Genomic DNA, 19,729 nt, shown 5'->3' with positions numbered 1-19,729 from the left:
GCAGCAACTGTGGCAGTGGGGGGAATGCTGACCACCACACAAGGTCAATTTAGCAGGTTTGCTGATGATTACTGGAACAGAATGATTTGAATGTATTCAAGATAGAAGAAATACGCCCCCCCCCCATTAAGGATGTTTAAAAAACAATTATGTAAGCAGGCAGCTTAATTCCGTTGGAGCTCTGCACATGCCCTGTGTTATGTACTGAGTTGAATAGGATCCAAAAGGCAGCAGTCTGATTGGTCCTAGAACAATAGGATTCAGAATGCAGCAGTCTGATTGGTCCTAGAACAATAGGGTCCAGAATGCAGCAGTCTGATTGGTCCTAGAACAATGCAGCAGTATGATTGGTCCGCAGAAGCCACCCAATCCAGCTCCAGGTGGAAGTGAATCTGCAACCTGATTGGCCTACAGGAGAATCCCAGAATTAGCCAATCACGTGCGGCCCATTGTGTAAATATTGTATATAAAGCAGATATTTTGGGGGAACTTTCATTCCTCACTGCTATGAGCTGAATAAAGAGCATGAAATCCACACTCGGCTCTGAGTATATTTCACCCTGGAATTATGTGCCTGCTTTTTCTTTGTTCTGAGCAATGAGCGTGGTACTAAGAAGTCACCGTGGTTTCATTATTCCTTGTAGGGGAACTACCTGAAAATGATTTACAGATGGTATCTAACTCTGAGTTGACTTGCTAAGATGTATAAGACTGGATCAGATAAATGTCGGAGATGCAATGAGTCTGAGGGTACGTTCTATCATGTGTGGTGGACCTATAAAAGAGTAAAAGAGTATTGGGAAATAATCCATAATGAATTGGGGGGGGCAGGGAGTTTTTCTTCCAAAAAAAGCCAGAGTCCGTTTTGATGGGAATAACGCAGGTGGATATTTCAAGGTGTCAAAAAAAGGTTATTTATGTATGCCACTACTGTGGCCCATGTTTTGTTAGCCCCAAAATGAAAATTGAGTGACGTCCAAACCAAAGAAGAATGGCAACTTAAACTGATGAAATATGTGCAGCTTGCGGACCTAACATATAGAATAAGACAACAAAAAGAACATACGTTTAAAGAAGACTGGAAAATATTTACTGAATATATGGAGGGAAATTGTGTTTATTTGAAAACGTGGGCAGCATTAAAATAAATTCAACCGTGTAAATAAGTTTTGATGGATGTAATAATGGACTACTGAATGGTTTAGTTTATATAAAATATGCAGGGATTTATGTGTTGTAAAATGAAACATGGAAATAGAAGAAGGGAAGTCATGGATACGTTAAGGTTGTTTAGATGAATATTCTAAAATGTGAAACAGAAAATTTAATAAAAATGTATGGATTTTTTTTTACAATAGCTTTTCAATACTCTGGTTTCTCTTCAGATCATATAAATCTTTCACCTTTTACAAAAGGGTCTTGTTTAAGACAGAAGTGAGGAACCTCTGGCCTTGCTGGCCTTCCCATTTGGCCTATGATATGGTTAGGCCCAAACCACGCCCACCTGTCCATCACCTGATGTTATATGATGTCAGATGGGGTCAGGTAAACCCATAGGGCCAAAATCAATAGGAAGATTCAGCAGCATATTCTAAATGTGGTCCCAATTCTTCCATTCCAGCTGTTGGTAAAATTTGGTGCTATTTTAATTTGGCTCCATTTCCTGTCACCCTGCAACAGAAAGGAATATTGTTCCATTACCCCCATGGCTTGAATTCAAGTCAGGCAGTAAAGGAAGATTCCGGAGCACGCTTAGAAGTTTAATCATCTGTTGTCATGTGACTTTGGTGACTGACAGGTTAGTGCTCCTGCCCAGCCCGCAAAGTGGGGAGATTTGAATCCTACCCCTGGTTTGCTTGAAAAATGGCAAACGCCTGTCATTCCAGCAATATTTCCTTAAGTTACAGATTCCAATAATGAATGGCAGGGTCCAATTTCTGCACAACATCGATCACAATCGCCCTTCCCCAGACCACACATAGAAGTCTTATTGCCTAAACATTTGCAGTTCTTCATAGTTCAACATTTGGCAACATCCTCCCGCAGTAATTGAAATGTCAACACATTTGTTGAAATAACTGTCTCGCCATTCTTTTTCGTGCTTGAATGTTTAAAAACAAAAAAACCCTGCAATTTCAAGAATGTACAATATGTGTTGGTTTTTTTTAATAAAAAAAGCAGTATGACTCAGCGCTAGTTCTGCACAAAGGCTTTTCTTCGTCACAATATTCACATATTCCTTATAAGTCCATTCTACTGAAAACTCATGTTCTGTTCAGTGGGAACCCCAGGAATTGGCAGGCAGCACACTAGGAAACTCCATGCTCAAATATGGTCTGATTCTTGGCCGCTTTCTCCCCTAGAACTCATATGACATGCACATGTGGTCTACGCCACTAGTTGCTTTTCCACCTGCTCTGAATTATAGCTTATTAATTGTTGCTGGTATGAATTTTGGCTCAGGGTGAAGTCAAGCTGTAAATTGCAAGCAATGCCTCGCTGTGTGGGTTGGGCAGGGGAAACAGAAGGCGAACCCCCATTTCTGTTCCCTGAATTGGTCTTGCACTTTTTTTGGGGGGGAGGTTGACAATAATTTTTATTCATTTTCAGTTACAATAATCCAGTGGCAGCCTCATTATAACAATGCCAAATTATAATACAATTACAAATCCCAATCATTCAGATGCCAAATTGTATAATTTAGGTGGCCTCCCGTGTGCTAGAATTGATGGTTTGATGATTTGCTTTGCTTCCGCGTTCCAAAATCTTATTCATCTCAATTACATTCCATTCAAAATAGCAATGCCTTATACAAGAACTGCAATATTAACGACATCCATTCGCCTTGGCACATTAAATGATTTATGAACCTGGAGGTGAAGCATTCAAACTATATCCTTATTCCTCCTGTGTGTGATGACTATTCTGTCTATTGGTCTTGCAGTTAATTAGACTGTGGTGGTATTATGAAGGTAAGAATACCAAAAGAACCCTGCTAGATCAGATCAAGGCTCTATCTACTTCAATATCTTGTTTCCCCTGATGGCTGGTCTATGGGAAGCCTATGAGCTTATGCCTGTGGAAAGCCCACCAGCAAGCCATTTATTTGAGAGCCAGTGTGGTGTAGTGGTTAAGAGCGGTGGACTCGTAATCTGGTGAACCGGGTTTGCGTCTCCGCTCCTCCACATGCAACTGCTGGATGACCTTGGGCTAGTCACACTTCTCTGAAGTCTCTCAGCCTCACTCACCTCCCAGAGTGTTTGTTGTGGGGGAGGAAGGGAAAGGAGAATGTTAGCCGCTTTGAGACTCCTTCGGGTAGTGATAAAGTGGGATATCAAAACCAAACTCTTCTTCTCTTCTTATTTAGTTTCCTTCAAACACTTTTAGAAGGCTTTTTAGGCAAAATGGCTTCTCAAATATAAATCCACGAAACCCAATAGAAACCTCACCCCAAAACAATCAAACTATTCAAATCCATCAAAGGAACAGACAAGCCAGCACACCAACAAGATAGCCCATCTTGTTCTAATGGACAGCATCTGATGAGCTAGATTAGGCTATGATTGGGGAAAGTCATAGAATCATAGAATCTTAGAGCTGGAAGGGACCCAAGCATAGCTGTCAACCTTTCCCTTTTCTTGCGAGGAATCCTATTCGGAATAAGGGAATTTCCCTTTAAAAAAGGGAAACATTGACAGCTATGGACCCAAGGGTCATCTAGTCCAACCCCCCTGCAGTGCAGGAATCTCAGCTAAAGTATCCATGACAAGTGGCCACCCAACCTCTGCTTAAAAACCTCCAAGGAAGGAGAGTCCACCACCTCTCATGGGAGTCTGTTCCACTGCTAAACAGCTCTTAGTGTCAGAAAGTGTCCATGCCTAATGCATAACCTCAGGTGTGGGCCCAACCTGAATGGGGCTCGTGCCTTTAGAACAAGGAGCAATGGAAATGAAGCACTCAGCCCAGAGCGATTGGCACAAATAACAAATGACCTTGAATTTCAAGAGAAACGTTTGGAAATCGGAAGATTTTGGCTCAGCCAAAAACAAGAGGCTGTGTTTTGTTGGTGTTGTGAAACCATACTGGTTGTTCTACTTGGGGCAGTGCATTTAGTTTGCTTTATTTTGCAAAATCCTAAACCTGTGATTTGCATTTCTGGTGTCATCGGGCCAGTTTGGAGCGGCTAAATATTTGCCACAATAAAACATTTACAGAAGAAAGAGACGCAGAGACGATATTCTCCCATTTGCTTTCCACTTCCTCTTTGGCATTGTTGCCTTTGTGCGTGGAAGAAAGCACAACTGCAAAATAGGACAAAACCCTGTAGGGGAGGTCTATTTCTAAGACACTAGTTAAGAGGCTGCCATTTTCAAAATGTCTCTTTCCTTTCATATTATTCTAAGCATGTCTTTCTGTCATTTTATGACATGCTTTCTTACAATTTCAGCTGGCTACTAACCCCTCTCACTAATGCTTATATAATTTAGCCTCCACCCCTACCTAAAGCCCAAAAAAAGGGAAAGGGAAATGTTTACGGAAATGCTAATCAAAGTCATGGCGGATCAATCCATAACTGCACACACTTACATAAACATTTACTTGGAAGTAAGTCCAATTAAATTTAGCACATTGGGTCCAGATCAAGTTAGTGGCACAGATTTTCCACTGAAATCAACAAGACTTAAGTTCTCAAGATTAACTTTTCCAGACAGATCTAAAAACCTCAACTTCGGGCGTGGATCCAAACCAATGACATTTATTCCATAGTCCTTCTCTGTAGGATCAAGCCTCTGAGAGAAGTCATCAGGAGATTTGGATTGAAGCATCCCTATTACACTGATGTCACCCAGTTCTATTTCACCTCATCTAAGCCAGGTGAAGCTGTGCAGGTACATGGGTGGCGCTGTGGTCTAAACCACTGAGCCTCTTGGGCTTGCTGATCAGAAGGTCAGCAATTCGAATCCCCATGACAAAGTGAGCTCCCATTGCTCTGTCCCAGCTCCTGCCAACCTAGCAGTTTGAAAGCACCCCAGTGCAAGTAAATAGGTACCCCTGTGGCGGGAAGGTAAATGGCATTTCCGTGCATTCTGTTTTCCCTCACGGTGTTCCATTGTGTCAGAAGTGGTTTAATCCTGCTGGCCACGTGACCCGGAAAACTGTCTCTGGACAAATGCTGGCTCCCTCAGCCTGAAAGCGAGATGAGCGCCACACACAATAGTTCCCTTTGACTGGACTTAACCATCCAGGGGTCCTTTACTTTTACCTTTTACAGTCGTACCTCGGTTCTCAAATGCCTTAGTTGCCAAACAAATCGGCTCCAGAATGCCGCAAACCCGGAAGTAAGTGTTCTGGTTTGCAAACGTTTTTCAGAAGCCGAACATCTGACGCGGCTTCCGATTGAGTGCAGGAAGCTCCTGTAGCCAATCAGAAGCCGCACCCTGCTTTTCGAACAGTTTTGGGAGTCGAACGGACTCCCGGAACAGATTAAGTTTGAGAACCAAGGTACCACTGTACTTGAACTTAGTAATAATGGGCTGGAGAAGTTCCAATAAACGAACACTGAATCCTGATGAGATGAGTGCATTGACAGTTCTTGCATCTGGGAATTGGACAGGCAGCCTCTTCTGCATAGCTCTGCACTCCCCTTGAAGGATCACATCCCTAGTCTGGAGGTGGAAAACTTGTCACTAAAAGCCCAAGTGATTCCAGAAGTGCAGAGCACCTATTTCTAAATGCAGCTGATTTGCCAGTTGGGGCAGTTCCTGGATAGGGCTGACCTGGTCACAGTAGCTTATACTCCTGCTGGCTCCTAAGGGTAAAGGGGACCCCTGATCATTAGGTCCATTTGTGACCGTCTCTGGGGTTGCAGCGCTCATCTCACTTTATTGGCCGAGGGAGCCGGCGTACAGCTTCCGGGTCATGTGGCCAGCATGACTTAGCCGCTTCTGGCGAACCAGAGCAGCGCACAGAAACGCCGTTTACCTTCTCGCCAGAGCAGTACCTATTTATCTACTTGCACTTTGACATGCTGTCGAACTGTTAGGTTGGCAGGAGCAGGGACCGAGCAACGGGAGCTCACCCCATTGCAGGGATTCGAACCGCCGACCTTCTGATTGGCAAGTCCTAGGCTCTGTGGTTTAACCCACAGTGCCACCTGCATCCCTTCCTGCTGGCTCCTACCATGCCCTAAAATGGTTTTGGACCTTGTAACCTGCAGGAACCTCCATATCGTCCAACTCATGACCTGGGATCTGCTGGAGAGGCCCAACTGGTAGTTCCAGTCTTAAGTGAAATCTGGAGATCAGTCAATCTCAGAGAACCTTCTTTGCAATAGCAGTTGCGAAACACCAGGTTAGATGGGCATCAACATTGTACAGCTGAGACATGGCTTTTTGTACAGGCTGTTAAAGGCCTGTGTAGTGAAATACCGACAGTCTGCTACTACGATGTGATCCTTTATTATTGTATTTTATGTATATATTTGAATTGTTTGTAGCTCACCCTGGTGTCTCCTGATGAAAGGTGGGATATAAGTTTCTAAAATATTTGCAGACATTCTCTGCATATTTTCCGGTTCACAGGGAACTCACATTTTACACCAGATCGCAGATTCCCCACTGGGTAGAAAATATAACGATGCACAGAGCTCTGGCATACTGGCTATTACTTGCATTTTCATCTCCCTTTTTTTCCAAGGTACTTTTTCTTCTTCTAATAAGAATAATAATAATTTTTTATTTATACCCCACCTTCCCTGTTCAGAAAATTGGGCTCAGGGCAGCTAACAACAAATTTAAAACACTTAATTGTAATACAACATAGAAGCAGCATAAAATACAGTATAAAAGCATGAATAACAATAAAATACAAAGTTCAAAAATCAATTTTGGGGAAATCCATCCAATAAACATTAGATAGTCACCAGGGCTCGCTGGCTGAATTAGTCCTACTTGGGCCAGCGAGGAGGCCAGGGGAGAATTAGCTGTGGGGGTCCCTTCATAAAAGGGAAGGGGGAGGGAAGAGAAGGGAAGGGAAGGGAAGGGAAATAAAAGATCAGGCTGAATTCAAATTAAAGGCCAGGTGGAATAGCTCCGTCTTACAGGCCCAGCAAAAGGAAGTTAAATCCTGTTGGGCCCTAGTCTCATGGGACAGAGCATTCCACCAGGTCGGAAAAGGCCCTGGCCCTGGTGGAGGATAGTCTGACTTCCTAAAGGCCTGGGACCTCTAAACTATGGTTATTCATGGACCTTAAGGTCCTCTGCAGGGCATACCAGGAGAGGCGATCCCGTAAATACCCCCTTTTCCTATCTTCGCACAACCCTGTGGGATAGGTCAAGCTGGGAACAGTGGCGTAGCATTGGTTACTGTTGCCCATACTGGGCACACACACGCCAGGGGAGGGGCGCATGTACACTGGGCAGGGGGCGGGCACCAGCCCAGCCTTTGCCACCAATACCTCTGAAGCAAACCCACCTAAGCAAAGCGGGACCACGCTGAGCCCGCTGCCTGCCCACGCAGGGGGGAGCCCAGCCGGCCGACACAGCCCTTGGCGGGGAGAGAGGAACACCCGACTGGGCCACACTGCGCCGCCTGGTTCATGGCCCCTCAAGCGTTGTGCAGCTGTGGCCACGGCCCCCTTGACACCCCACACACTACGCCCCTGGCTGTGAGACAGTGACTGGCCCACAATCACTCAGTGAGCTTCATGGGTGAGTGGGGATTTGAACCCTGAGTCCAGCACTCTAACACTACATAAATTTAATGTGAAAGCATCAATGGCCAATAACCAGTTCAAGTTTTGTTTCGGATTTATTTCAAGTGGCTGGATGGTGTGAGGGGTTCGGGATTTTTTGTTTGTTTGTTTTTGAGAGAGAGCACTTTCATTATGTATCCAGACAGCTATATTTTATTGATTTCTTTTTTGATTTAAAAAATCTTTTATATTGGTGACTTTTGTTGGAGAAAAACATTTTTCAATGGAAGCTTCGGTGAAAATACTTTTAAAGCAGATAGAGAAGAAAATGAGGGCAAAATATGGACTAGTGACCTTGAAACGTCTCCTTTATATTATTAAGTCACAAAGAACTCTAGCAATATGGGTTCTGATCTCTCTCTCTTATTAATGACTCACTTGAAAAGGAAAAACAAATCAAACCCTTAGCAACTCACATCCTCTGCCTTTTACTGGATAAATTACTCAGTAACTGAGCAAGAGAAAAGCTGCCTCAGCCTTTGCTGCCTTACAACAGCCCTCGAGCGTTTTCAAAATTACTGGGTCACTGTCTTGAAAGTGGAACATTGTGCCAATCCCAGCTTTTGTTTGAGGTAGGAATTAAAAAGCGGGGGGGGGGGGGGAATCTCACAATGTGATTAACCCACAGGAACCCTCCCTGATCTCCCAGACAGGCGAGGAGAGACAAAACACCCCCTCGCTTCTTAGCACCATAAAACAAAAGGATAAAAAGGCAATATGGACATGAAACAACAGAGCCTCTTAGAAGCCAGGAACAAGAGACACTCGGTTACTTTGAGGAGGTTTATATGCCTTTGTTGTCTTTGAGGGGGCCTGCTTATTGGAGAGTTTTCTGCCTTCAGATCGCCTTAGGAGACGCACACATCTTACAACAGGGGCATACAAGGATGAGTGCCTGGTCCTCGCACAAAGTGGGCAGAAACGCACAAATATTGGGAGGAGGGATAGAAGTCAATGGGAAGACAGTTGCAGTGGGTTCTGATTCACTCATTCGAGGGCCATCGTTTATTTTCATCCTTTGTTTTCTTTGCCTTTAAAGGACCTACTGTATGAATCAAAGAAGAACGGCTATGATGCAGGGCATTTGCCCAAACAGGTGCGCGTAAGGACACTCATAATGAAAGCTGTAATAATTGCAGATGACAGGGAATCTTCACAGTAGGCAGAAGAGCGAATCAGGAAACAATAGCTACTATCCGTGCTCCTGGTTCAAATAAGTAGCACCTGAACTGTTTCTCATTGCCATGTAAATGAGTTTATAATCAGGTTATAACTCTGAAGTCTACCGATGATTGCTTCTGCTATGCACATGCAATTAAAATGGCCCGCATTTGCAAGGGAGCCCTTATTATAGGATACTGCAAAGCTGAGCTCACTTGCAGAGCTCATTCTGGACTTAGAGCAATTTCATATACAGTGGTACCCCGCAAGACGAACGCCTCGCGAGACGAAAAACTCGCAAAACGAAAGGTTTTTTCGTTTTCGAGTTGCCTCGCAGGACGAATTTCCCTATGGGCTTGCTTCGCAAAACGAAGCTTGCCCCGGGGACAGCGGGTCTTCTCTTTTGAAGCAAGGGGCGGCGGGGAGAAGCGATCTTCTCCCCGCAGCCCCAGGTCCGGGGACAGCGGGAAGCGCTTCCCGCTGCCCCCGGACCTCTTTTGAAGCAAGGGGCTGCGGGGAGATCGCTTCTCCCGGTGCTCCGAAGCCGGGCGGGGGGGGAGGGAACACCTTCTGAAGGCAGGCGGGGGGCGAAAGTCTTTGCTCCCCCCTGCCTGCCTGTCCCGGAGGGCTTTTGAAGGCAGGCGGGAGGGAGCAAAGACCTTCGCCCCCCGCCCGCCTTCAGAAGAGGTCCAGGACCTCTTCTGAAGGCTGGCGGGGGGCAAAAGTCTTTGTCCCCCCTGCCTGCCTTCCCAGGGGCTTTTAAATCGCCCTGGACAGCGGAGAAGTCCTCCGCTGTCCCGGGGCGATTTTAAAATGCCGCCCGCCAGCATTTTAAGATCGCCCGGACAGCGGAGAAGTCCTCCACTGTCCCGGGGTTTTTTAAAATGCTGGGGGTGGGAAGAAAAGCCCTTGCCCCCCCCCCCCCAGCCTTCAGAAGAGGTCCGGGGACAGACTGTCCCTGGACCTGGTCTGAAGGCGCTTTCCCTAGGAACGCATTAATTGATTTTCAATGCATTCCTATGGGAAACCGTGCATCGCAAGACGAAAAAACCGCAAGACGAAGAGACTTGCGGAACGAATTAATTTCGTCTTGCGAGGCACCACTGTATTGCATATTAATCGCAGAATCATAGAAACACAGAATGGCCCAACATGAATGGAGCTCGTGCCTTTAGAACAAGGAGCAATGGAAATGAAGGGCGATTGGCGCAAATTACAAATGACCTTGATTTTCAAGATAAATGTTTGGGAACTGGAAGATTTTGGCTTAGCCAAAAACAAGAGGCTGCGTTTCATTGGTGGAGGGAGGTTTGTTTGCACTGCTAATGAGGAGGAAGAGGCTGCTGGAGGAGCCCTGGGGAGTCTGGATCAGGCCACCTCCTTGGGTTGCCTCGACTTAGGTGCCCAGAAGTGGCTCCATTCAGGCAGCACCTCTGGCCATCACTGCACTGCCAATGCGCCACCCCCTCCTCCTGCTTTAGGCATGCAGCCTATCCAGGGATGCCCTCCTGGCTTGCTGAGCTGAGAGCCCTTCTGCCTCAGGGGGATCTGGGCAAGCCTCCGTGGGTGGCAGAGAGGCCTGGCGTGGAATTCTAGTCAACATTGATCCATAGCAGATTCCAGTGTTTCTGAAACTGAAACACGTTGCAAGATTCCAAAAAAACAGGCCTGGGGCAATTGTATTTCATCCAGCAGAGCTTTACTGCTACTGAAGGCAAATGAGCATAATGGTCACAAATCCAAAACATTCAGGATGGGCACTGTCCATAAGAAATCCAGTTGCAGCAGACTTAACTTAAAAGTAAAGGGACCCCTGAGCATTAGGTCCAGTCGTGACCAACTCTGGGGTTGCGGTGCTCATCTCGCTTTATTGGCCAAGGGAGCTGGCGTACAGCTTCCGGGTCATGTGGCCAGCATGACTAAGCCGCTTCTGGGGAACCAGAGCAGTGCACGGAAATGCCGTTTACCTTCCCACCAGAGTGGTACCTATTTATCTACTTGCACTTTGATGTGATTTTGAACTGCTAGGTTGGCAGGAGCAGGGACCGAGCAACGGGAGCTCACCCCATCGCGGAGATTCGAACTGCTGACCTTCTGATTGGCAAGTCCTAGGCTCTCTGTGGTTTAACCCCCAGCGCCACCCGCGTCCTCAGACTTAACTTAAGCTTGCAATAATTTGTAATAAGTCTAAACCTTAACACTAAGCATACTATGTACACAACACCACACCAGAAGGAAAAGAGATAGAAAGAGAAAGTTAAACCAAGCTCCTTCTGGCCTCTTATAGTCAGCATGGCCTTGACAGAAGAGATGAGAGAACCAGTTCAAACCAGCTGTACTCAGCGTCTCCGAAGGAATAACCCAAACATCATGAACCTTCTGCTTGTTTCTTTCACACAGAGAAGCTTACAGAGCCCTCTTGAATTAATTAGAATAGGAAAGAGCTCTACACATCCGATCAATACTTTCTGCACCAAGAAATGCAAACTGACAAGGCCATGGGTCTGTGTGGCACTGTGGGGAGCAGAGGTGACAAGCAAACAGTCCCACTTGGCCTTTTCTGGTGGGGCTCCTCAGCCTCCTGCAGGGCTAAATTCACCATCAGGCCAGTTCCGCAGCTGGATCCCTCGTTGGACTAGTTGATCCCTTCCAGCTCTGCAGTCCTATGATCTATGGCAACTGCTATGCACAGGATCTAGCGCTGTGGACCCCAGAAATAGTGGCATGGGCACATGCGCATGACTTGACCCACATATCATTCTGCCTATGCCATCCGCAGTCCCATGAGTACATTTGATCGTCATGCTACCGGTGCATGTACATTTCACTCACTAGGCGAGAGTTCGTCATGTGATTTGGCTCTGAAAATGGGGCCGAATCATGGAGCAATCAGTTAGAACATGTTGGATCACGCCAATGCCAGCAATACAAGTTGCCCTGGAAATTCTCGGGGAGGGATCATTAAAGTAATTGTAAAATGACTCACAAGTTGCCAGCAGAGCGCCCACAAAAACTATGCCCGGGCATTACATTTTAAATGATTAAAATGTGACGTCTCATTTGATAAGGAAAGTGCTGTCTAACAGTCACAACAGTGTTAGTGTGCTACTCAGGTGCACTGTATCTACGCACAACTACATTGGCTAGTCATGCCACGGAAATCTCACTTCCTCCATTCAGCTTTTCCAGAGAAGACTTCTGTGCAATCTGGAACCCTGTGCAATTGTGATTTCAGTTGCATGGAGGTCTTAAGGTGTACATGTGTATGCATGAAGTTTTCCTTTGTGCAGTTGTTCAGTTGGCTGCAGGCACTGGGGCCAAGCCAGAGCGCAAAATGTCAAGGCAGAATTAGTCAGCATTACCCCTCTCAAACCCAGAGGCATAGCTAGCTGCTCCAGCACCTGGAGCGGCACTCATGCTGTGCACCCGGGGGTGGGGCTAGCCACCTACAGGGCAGGGCTAGCCGCCCACGGAGAGCAGTGAGCATCCCAGGGGGGCGGGGGCAATGTAACCCCCCCCCCTCAGAGATGATGCAGGGCAGACCACACCTACCGCACCCCCCTTCCTCCACCAGCGCTCACACCTCAATACAATGCATGGGTGTTTCCTATATATTTACTTTTTAAAAAAATTCTTTTTATTAAGTTTCATATACGTAACCAAAAAGAGAAAAACAAATCAACAATCACAAAAAAAGAAAAGAATAAGTAATTTACAAGTGTTTACACATAGCAAAATGGTCTTATCCGTTTCCATTACAGTTATTTATCCGCATTTATTTCTTTATAGTTTTAAGCACTTCAATCATTCCTCTGCCCTCTACCGACCTCCATCCCACCCGCTTTCAGGCTTCTTAATATACATAGTTTGTTTTTCCTGCAGCTTGTACTTGTCAATGATTTGCACATCGTAAGATTTATATCAAACCTGCTATAGTTTTTAGGTTTTTGTAATTCCCTTCAATATATATCATAAATTTACTCCAGTCGTTAATAAACTTTGTATTTTTTTGGTTTCTAATTTTCTGTGTCATTTTTGCAAGGTTAACAAATTCAAATCCTATATATTTACTTTTATTTACTACATTTATATTCCACAGAGCTCAAGGTGGCATATGACTCTTATGGTTATGTAATGAAGCTTGCCAGTTACGGCTTCGTTGGGCAGCACAGTCCTGTGAAAGGCAGCTGTGGAGTGTGTGGTGCAGTCATGTCGACCTCTGGAGTGTACATTTCTGTGTCACTAACATCATGCTTGTCCTCCAGGAAAGCTGACGTGGGTGCCACATACTGTAGAAGTGATGAGTGATGCTCCAACCATGCTCTCCACTGTACAGAGACATTAGATAACAAGGCAATTCACAGGTGTGATGACTTCACTAAGAGAGTCATGCTGAAGACTGATGCAGATGTTCTCATCTTTCTGTCGCCATCCTCTGCCACTCGCTGAAAGTGAATCAGAGCTAGGGCCCTCAGTTCATCCTGTCCTGTGGTGCAGGGCAATGTGTTAAGATTTGAGGGTCCTGAAATCTCACCCACAGGAAGTTCCTTGTGGCGGCTTCCTATGTGCGTTACAGTCGGCCAACGAGATGCATAGCTTCCTTCAATCCACAAAAATGCAATTAGGCAGAATGGTGCAACCACCTCAAATGGCAAAGCCTCGGGGAGCATCCTTCTGAGCCCTCCAGACACCCCCTTTTGCTGGAAGATATGCAACTTGTGTGCTGCGTTCTTGGAAGAATTAACTGGCTACCCTCTAGTACAGCGGAGGGCACGATCCCATGGCCAGTATTGAAGGAAAACTCAGTTGGTCACCCAGTCAGCTTCTGGATGGGGGGCCATCTTGTCAGCCACGGGCCACAAAATATCTTGTGGTAGCCTGGACTGTACCACGCAGAATGAGATGGAGATACATGCTGAAATCCGTCCCTATTGTGCTCTGGGAACCCAGAATAAACAAGCACTATTCAAAACAACTCAGAATCTTAGTAAGAAATAGCAAATTTCTGTTACTCGCATCATTCGGCCCCTGACCAATTCTCCACTTAAGCACCCCTATCACTTGTCTTTTTAAAAGATGGCATTTGTGAATAATGCTTTCAGGTATCCAGCATCCCTTCTGAAATAGCTACCGATATTTTGCAGGCAGCAGAACCCTGTTAAGTTGTTTGATACACGCATGGGTCTGTGATGATGCGTGTAGCTTGTTCTGCTGTTTTTTATTGTTCCTACTCCTGTTCTGATTGTTTCACCTGCTGGAGCCTGGCCAGTTGGCCTGTTCTGTTTCTCTCTGTTTCTCATTTTCACCAGCTTAAGTCCAGTTTGCCACATTTCCCCATAAGTTTCCATATATATATATTTTTAAAAGGCCTCATGAAAATTTCTCAGTATTTTACTACTCCCTTCTTCTGACGCACAAAACATTTTTGTATGCAATTTTATCTAATGTGCATATTTTCGCAGGCAATGTCCCCCTCATGCAATGCACCTGTGACCGTGACTTTCACTAACATGTGCAAACTTTCCCCAACGTATGTATTTATGTGCCTGTTTTGGGGGGTGGAAGGAAGCTTCATTGTGTTTGAGAAGGTTTTCCTTGTCACCTGACAGAGCAGATCAGGTAGGAGACCAGAAAGCTGTCTAGGATGGCCCAATTTGAAGTGGCTTCAGTGGAACGTTCACAACATGTACACTTGTTTGAGGAACATTCCCCAGGCCAGGTTTCATTGTTCTGAGAGGTACAGATCAGGAAAGATCAGTCACGCACAGCCACGGATGAAATAAGCAGATTACCGACGTGTTGGTAATTTCTGAATGGTGAGCATGCGTCTAAGTGGCAGGTAAAGGGTAAAGAAAAGCATGCAGGAGTGACTTCAAAGTGTTTCTTATTACACCTTGCAGGTGAAAAAAGTGCGTGGAAGCCAAGGAGGTGCAATTACTCAAGAGCAGACAGAAAGTTAATTTTTCAGTTTCAGCCCTGCGACATGTACAACATGTGCCCCGGGGAACGAACAAATCCTGTACAGTGTGTCATAATAAAAACACTGGGGTGGAAGCAAGCCAAGACTAAGGTGGGGCCTTGGCTACTCCACCCACCTGAACTTTGCTGAAAAGTAACACGCCCCCCCCCCTCTCTCCTGTGAAGTACTCCTTTGAAGCAGTTTCAAAGCTATATGCAGCAACTCCAGACAGTATGTTTGGAACAAAAGACACATCACCTAGAGACACAGCGAGTGGGAAATTTTGGTGCCCAAAGTTCTCACCAGCCACACCTTTCAGGGAAGAAACTCGCAGTTTAGAAAAGGCTGTCCCAAGCGGGGTCGGAGCTAATTTTATACAACGGGGTGAACTGAGATCAAGGCTGCTAACTGGGGGGGGGGGTGCTGTGCCTTGCACAACAGCTAAAGGTGCAGAAATCATTTGATGCCACTTTTGCCAGCAGGAGACATTTTTTAATGTATATCCTGCCTTTCCTACCAAAGAGCTCAAAGTGGTGAACCTGGTTCTTCGCCAGTTTTACCCTCGCAACATCCTTCTGAAGAGATGCTTCCTGGACCAAGAGGACCCAGTGAGTGTCATGCCTAAGTAGGGATTTGGCGCTAGGTCTCCCAAATCCCAGTCTGACACTCTAACCGCTGTGCCACACTGCCTCTCAAATAAATATTGCCACCTGCTGATGTCAGCATGTCAAGCTACCATTAAAAGCTGCAGGTGTCCCTTGAAGAGTTAGCAACCCTGAGTGAGATACAGGCTTCTGAAAGGGGAATTGCCATGGAGGTTTCTAATAACCTTTGAAAACCCACACAGGAATCTAAGCTGCTATCGTTTTCAATTGTTAGTCTATGAGGGCTGTGTGCAGCCTCCACTGCTGACCTGAGCTGTGGTCTAAACCATGGAGCCTCTTGGGCTTGCCGATTGGAAGGTCAGTGGTTCGAATCCCCGTGACGGGGTGAGCTCCTGTTCCTCTGTCCCAGTTCCTGCCAGCCTAGCAGTTCGAAAGCACACTAGTGCAAGTAGATAAATAGGTACCGCTGTGGCGGGAAGGTAAACGGTGTTTCCATGCACTCTGGTTTGCGTCACGGTGTCCCGTTGTGCCAGAAGCGGTTTAGTCCTGCTGGCCACATAACCTGGAAAGCTGTCTGCGGACAATCGCCGGCTCCCTTGGCTTGAAAGCGAGATTTTAGTCGCCTTTGACTAGACTTAACTATCCAGGGGTTCTTTACCTTTACCTTTTACCCAAATCCCTTGATAGGGCCAATGCATGGACCACCATTCTCACCACAGAAGGAGCAGTCTGCACTCTGTGTCCAAAGGTGTCTACCTGACCCCCATCTTCTTCCAGGATGACTCAGGCAGTCTAGGAAGTCCCATGTACTCTCCTAGACCTTTTCGCCACCGCCGCTGCTTGCTGCCCAAAGGATTCTGCACTCTTAAAAATGTAAGCACTTTTAAGAAAATTTTGCAAAATATAAAAGGTGCCAGAGCATCATTCTGCCACCTTACCTGGTGAATGCTTTTGACACTGGAAATAACTACTAAATCAGAGGCCAAAATTTAAGGCTTTAAGAAGCACAACTAGCTTTATATTTTTGGGGTGGTACTGTCAAGATCTCTGACATACTCAGTGAATATTTGACCCTGGTTTGCTTTTCTATATGCAGATTTTCTGCATTAATTTATTTCCTTTCTGTTACTATCCATGTGTATGCAATGTTAAGCTTATGGGGGGGGGGATGATCTTGAAAGATTTGTAAAAATTACAAATGGACAGTTTAAAAATATGATTCACAATACATACATATATATATATGTTCTGTTCCAGTAACAAGAAGCCGAAAGCACCAGCCTGAAGATGACGAGTGAGACCTCGTCGAAACGTCGCCTAGACACCCCAACTCTTACACGGGAAGACACCCGAAGACACCATAACCTGCATTCCTATACCCGTGAAAATCTACGAAAGCATATATATATATATATATACCCGGAAGTCATATCCATTGAATTCAGTGGATGCTACTTGCATGTAAATAGTTACAGGATTCCAATCTTTTTGCCCAATAACCAGCTATATGCAAATTATGTAATCCTCTTTACATTTACCCACGAGTAGGTCCTGTTGAACTCAGTGGAACTTACTTCTGAGTTAGTATGCTCAGGCCCGTGCTTTATTCATGTGAAATAGGCAAATTAGCTATAGCAAGATTTTAAAAGCCTGGTAATTTTACGTCAATAGTTGTGATTTTGTATAGATCTTATTAACGTCAGAGAGGGGCGGGAATGTGTGAACTTGTTCCATTTGCTTTGGGCAGGTATGAGCTTTGAAGTCTACAGTATCATTATGGCCATTTAAAATGTAAAACTGCTAAATTATTGCCAGGTTCTGTCAAGGGAACTTGTCCATCCAGACATTCTGTTCACTTGGAGAAACCGTCCCAAGCAAGGTATCTTGAGGAAACACTTCCTGCTGAACAGAGGTGGAGAACTTGTGTCCCTCCATGTGTTGTTGGACTCCATCTCCCATCATCCCCTGCCAGAACAGCCTGTGGTCAGTGAGTGACCACACATGGTGATTCCAACAACATCTGGAGAGCTTCCATAGTGAGTCCAACATCATCAGCTTCCCCATCTCTGCCACAGAAGGTCAGGACACTGGGAGACTTTGTTGTGATTCAGAAGAATTTCCCTCTCACACCCAAGTCATGGTCAGAGGGTCGTGGCAAAAACGAAGCCCACATTTTGGAAACCAGCATGGAACATTGCAGTGAGGAATTGCTTTAAATCCTCCGAACAATGAATTAACAGGTACAGCCAAGATGCCCTCTGAATCTGTACAGAACGTTTTCCCAGTTATTTATTATTATGCATTTAGATTTCTTCCCTGCTTTATCCCACGGCTTCAGAGTCTCAGTTGTCACATATTTCACATTTTATCCTCGTAACAACCCTGCTGCGACTGACAGGTAAGGCTTGCCTAAGGACATCCAATGAGTATTGTGGGTGGGTATGGAGGAATTTAGAAAGTTGCCTCATCTGCTATTTGTCTGTTTGGCCCTAGATTACTTATTCTGCTGGCAGAGGCTCTCCTGGATTTACAGCAGAAGATATATTTTTTAATCACTGGACACCTGATCCTTTTCAAAACAAGCAAATAAGCAAACAGAGCGTAGGTGTTGGACCTGAGACCTTCAACACACAAAGTGAGATTGAGCACAGAGCTGAGTTTGCGCCTTCAGGGATATTCCGACCTGGTCCTACGTATCCAAACTTGTTGAAAACTGGGTATTGGGTATTTTGCAACTTGCACCCATTAAAAAATGTAGCATTTATTTTGGAGTATGTACAAATCACATGAGTTAGCTGTAATGTGCCAGTGGGTTATCTAATCCCTTTATCTAACATAGATACAAGGCAGGGTGTATAGAACAAGGTAGCCCTAGGTAACCATCAGCAGAAGCAAATTGGTTCTGTTGGATGCTGCAAGCAAGGTGTTGCAATTTGCAAACTGTGAAGCCAGAACCTTGGCCAAAATTCTGCAGTAAGTGCATATCAACAAAATCTAAACTTGTGCTCTAACAAGGGCAGCTGAGGATATGCAGATCCCTCAAGCAAGGCAGAAGAAGCTTTCTAGGATGCCTTGTGGCTGCCGATGCATCAGGTGGGAAATGGAAGGCAGTGGGCAATGGGACTCCCTTGGGTCATGGCACTCACAATACCTCAAGGACCGCCTCTTTCCATATGAACCTACCCGGACCCTTAGATCATGAACCTACCCAGACCCCCCTGCTTGGCAGGGGGTTGGACTCGATGGCCCTTGTGGTCTATTCCAACTCTATGATTCTATTATCATCTTCTGAGACCCTTCTTCGTGTGCTTCCTCCACAAAAGGGTGGCAACACATGCAGAGGCCTTCTCTGCAGTAGCTCCCCATCTGTGGAATGTTCTCCCCAGGGAAGTCCATTTGGCACCTTCATGATACACCTTTAGGCACCAGGCAAAAACTTTCCTTTTTAACCAGGCTTTTGTTGACCTGATTGACGTCCTGTGCCCTTTTAAAATGTGTTTGTGGGGGGCTACTGAGTTGTTTTTATTTTCATTATGTATTTTGTGGTTTTATATCTTGATTTTATTCTGTGAACCAACCTGAGACCACCACCCTGAGACTACCAACCCCGGTATAATAATAATAATAATAATAATAATAATAATAATAATAATAATAATAATAATAATAATAATAATAGATCCATGGATGTGATTACAGTGGTACCTCAGGTTACATATGCTTTAGGTTACATACGCTTCAGGTTACAGACTCCGCTAACCCAGAAATAGTACCTCAGGTTAACAACTTTGCTTCAGGATGAGAACAGAAATCGTGCGACAGTGGCGCGGCAGCAGCAGGAGGCCTCATTAGCTAAAGTGGTGCTTCAGGTTAAGAACAGTTTCAGGTTGAGAATGGACCTCCGGAACGAATTAAGTACGTAACCAGAGGTACCACTGTACTTAGAAGCAGTTGCGATGGATATGGATACCAGAGGATGGGATGTGCAAAGCCCAAGGTGGAATGAGACCATTATCTCAGTTCCTGCATACTGAAAAACTGAACACCCCAGATTTCCAGAAGCCACCCCAGCTTCTGATCCCAATCCAGGATGTCACATTTCGGCTCCTGTGTTCTGGAGCGTGGGACCCAAAAGACAAACATATTCAGCCGGTATTTCCCTCATTGCATGCTTAAGATGAATGTCCTGGCTGTTAGTATGTTCTACAAGCTGAACTGTTAGGTATATGATGTCATCATCATCACCTCAAA

The 19,729-nt window shown here is 45.4% G+C and overlaps 2 long non-coding RNA genes across 3 annotated transcripts in view; one reads left to right on the top strand and one right to left on the bottom strand.

Annotated features, from left to right (window-relative positions):
• LOC310688506 overlaps positions 1-19,729 on the bottom strand; it is a 486,265-nt gene that overhangs the window by 104,170 nt on the left and 362,366 nt on the right. The window lies entirely within an intron of this gene.
• LOC310688516 lies at positions 16,164-18,244 on the top strand. Its single transcript, XR_014516996.1, has 2 exons — positions 16,164-16,351; positions 17,972-18,244. It is a non-coding gene; the product is annotated as an uncharacterized lncRNA (long non-coding RNA).

The sequence above is a fragment of the Podarcis liolepis genome (assembly GCF_965112155.1).
Source record: "Podarcis liolepis genome assembly, chromosome: 11".
NCBI classification, from domain to species: Eukaryota; Metazoa; Chordata; class Lepidosauria; order Squamata; family Lacertidae; genus Podarcis; species Podarcis liolepis.
Note: the sequence above shows the minus strand (reverse complement) of the source record. Positions and strands in the feature narration are given on the sequence as shown.